Source organism: Gymnoscopelus braueri (assembly GCF_963280865.1).
Source record: "Gymnoscopelus braueri genome assembly, chromosome: 12".
Classification (NCBI taxonomy): Eukaryota; Metazoa; Chordata; class Actinopteri; order Myctophiformes; family Myctophidae; genus Gymnoscopelus; species Gymnoscopelus braueri.
In genome coordinates, this window is record NC_137614.1 from 46,231,768 (window position 1) to 46,234,920 (window position 3,153).

Genomic DNA, 3,153 nt, shown 5'->3' on the forward strand with positions numbered 1-3,153 from the left:
CACGCATATAGAGCTATAATGATCGAGGGCTAGGCCACTGTGAGCTCATGCACACACACACACACACACACACACACACAGAGAGAGAGAGAGAGAGAGAGAGAGAGAGAGAGAGAGCGAGAGAGAGAGAGAGAGCGTCAATAAAAGTGGGGTTGTTCCCCTTAAGAAAATGGAGGAAGACGGAACTGACCAGTGTGAGGGGGCACACCGCACACACGCACACACACACACACACACGCAGACAGTAGACACATCCATATAATAACACACAGAATAGAGAAAGAGACGCTCAGCGAAACGCATCACGTTTCCAAGCCTCTCAAAAAAAGCGAAAACACTTGACGCCACACTTTGAAAGTCTCCCATCCGCGCAGCAGGCAGCCAGCCATACAGAGAGACAAGAAAAGCAGTACTAAGGGGAATAATCAGCAGAGATGATTATCAGCTGTTCAAATGCCTCAACAAACAATTACCCCAAAAATCACCCAAGAAGAGCACCATGTCTGAAAACAAAATCCCCCCCATGATAGCTCTCCTTCTTGTCTCTCTCTCTCTCATCTTGTCTGTCTGGTACTCTAGGGGTGGGTGTTGACGCAGCAAAAAAAAAAAAATTCCAGCTGGAGAAATCCCCCTTTTGGAGGTTAACCGAGGGGAGGAGGTGAAGCAGGGGGCTTTCATATTCATTCTCAGATAAACCCCCCCCCTGCCACAGGGTCGAGTCCCTGACGGGGGAAGCAGCGAGCAGCGGAGGCAACAGGGCATCAGCATCATCAATGCTTCCAACGGAAGAGCCGCTGAATCGCCCCAGCAATACGGTTTATAATTCACTATAAGTCACTAAACTTTCAGGATTTCACCCTGGATTCACGCGTGATTCAACAGAGCGAGACTCTAGCCGTGGAATCGTGGATCAACACTATAATAGATGTATTTTTGATCGATTTTGACATTTGCATATCTACAGTGGTGGAAAGTAACTAAGTACATTTACTTAAGTACAATTTTGAGGTATTTGTACTTTACTTGAGTATTTCCAATTTCCAATACTTTTACTTCTACTCCACTACATCTCAGAGGCAAATATTGTACTTTAACTGCACTACAATTATTTGAGAACATTAGTTACTAGTTACTTTTCAGATATAAATGATTATATTATGAAACATACATTAACCACTTTAGCCCTGTTTTATACCTAGGCTATTTGAAATTAGCCGATCTACAAGCTCACAACGCGTCGCGAAGCGACGCGTTGTGAGCTTGTAGATCTGCTATTTTCAAACATTTTAGTACTTTTACTTTTGGTATTTTAAGTACATTTTGATGCCAATACTTTTGTACTTTTACTCAAGTAAATTTTTAATTCTGGACTTTTACTTGTAACAGAGTATTTTTATTTTGCAGTATTGGTACTTTTACTTAAGTAAAGAATTTGAGTACTTTTTCCACCACTGCATATCTATGAAGTAAAAGTCAGACTCGATAAAACACTAAAAAATACATATTATATGATAGTCTTCTTGATCCAAAGGCTATAGCCGAGACCCCCACACAGTCCAGACAGGGTGAAATCGAACATAATAGTCTAGAGAGAGAGAAGAGAAGAGGCTACCTGACGTGTTTATTATATCCAATAATAACGCTACGATAGCCTTAACGGGGGAGCTATTTCATAATAATAAACCCCGAGCTGATAATTATTGCACAAAACCACTTGAATTATAACAAAAAAAACAGACAAATAAATGACAGCATGTCCAAGACAGAGAAATGCCCGTCACACCGTCACGTATCACATCATACTAGACTCAGGTAGGCGGCGGACTTTTACAGACAGTCAGTCGCTCGGGGGGGCATAATAAGCTGTCAAAAATATATACACTTGTCTCATGAATATATGCAATAAATACAAGACATACGGCCCCGTAAAGGGATATAATAACGGCTAAAAGAGTACGCTTGTAGTTTCATTGTTTCGCGTTTATCCAACCTGTGCGTCTAAATATACGAACTAACCAACAGGCTCCTCCAACAGACAGGCTCCTTCCATACGTGAATAAGAAAACTAATTGTTGACACATGACCGTCGCTTATAATTATAATAAAGACACCGACATTATGACAGCATTTCCACACGCATTATGAGGATCATATAAATACAGCTGTGAGCAGAGAATACGGGGATGTAATGTTAAGAGAGAACGAACGGAAGTGAGACATACCTGTTACCCCATGGGGTTCTGTTGGTGTGACGGTTCCTTCTATAGGACTCCTGTCTGTGCTGTGTGACAGCGTGAGAGAGAGAGAGAGAGGGGAAGGAAAGGACAAGGAAAAGGGGGGATGTAGTATGTGAATTCTCTTCCCCGATCTTCTAACGCCTTTTTTCTCTCTCTCTTGTTAAGTGTTATATATTCCCCCTGTTTTCTCTCTCCCACACTCTCCTCTCCTCGCGTATCTCCGCCAGGCTGCTTCTCTTCTTTTTTTTTTGCTCGCTCTCCCTCCCTCCCCTCCCTTTCCGTGTCTTGGTATCAGGAACCAGCCTCCCCCTTCAGTCTCTCTCTCTCTCTCTCTCTCTCTCTCTCTCTCTCTCTCTCTCTCTCTCTCCCACCTCCTCCTTCAGAGCGCTGTGTCCCCGTATCTCCTCTGCGCTCGCTCTCTCTCTCTCTCTCTCTCTCTCTCTCTCTCTCTCTCTCTCTCTCTCTCTCTCTCTCTCTCTCTCTCTCTCTGGGCAGAGTCAGGAAATGAGGCAACAGGAACGCACACGCGGATCCATCTGCGACAGACAGTCTCCTTATCACTGACACTCAATCACATTCTGTCATTATTATTTTTGAGGCACACTTATTATTAGTGATTTTTGCAGAATGACTCGGGGGAAAGGCTGGAATACAAATTGTAATTTATTATTATTATTATTAATAATAATATTATTATTGCTACTACAACTATAATTTATGCCAGTGGTTCTCAAACATTTTCATACCAAGGAATGGGATATGTGTTTGGCCGCAGACACCCCCCATCTGAAAAGATTTCCCAGAAGAGTAGATTTGTGTTAAACATTTTTAAATGTTTCACCCCCTGGGAGGCCCTTCAAGGGACCCCTGGAGGTCTCCGGACCCCACTTTTTGAGAACCACTGATTTATGCAAAT

At 42.9% G+C, this 3,153-nt stretch overlaps 1 protein-coding gene across 1 annotated transcript in view; it reads right to left on the reverse strand.

The window, feature by feature from the left end:
- Positions 1 to 2,446, reverse strand: part of zbtb46 (zinc finger and BTB domain containing 46) — a gene marked incomplete at its 3' end in the record, with an annotated part of 93,454 nt that extends 91,008 nt beyond the window's left edge. The window contains exon 1 of the mRNA XM_080444027.1: positions 2,223 to 2,446. The remainder of the gene's footprint in view (positions 1 to 2,222) is intronic.
- Between the last annotated feature and the right edge of the window lie 707 nt (positions 2,447 to 3,153).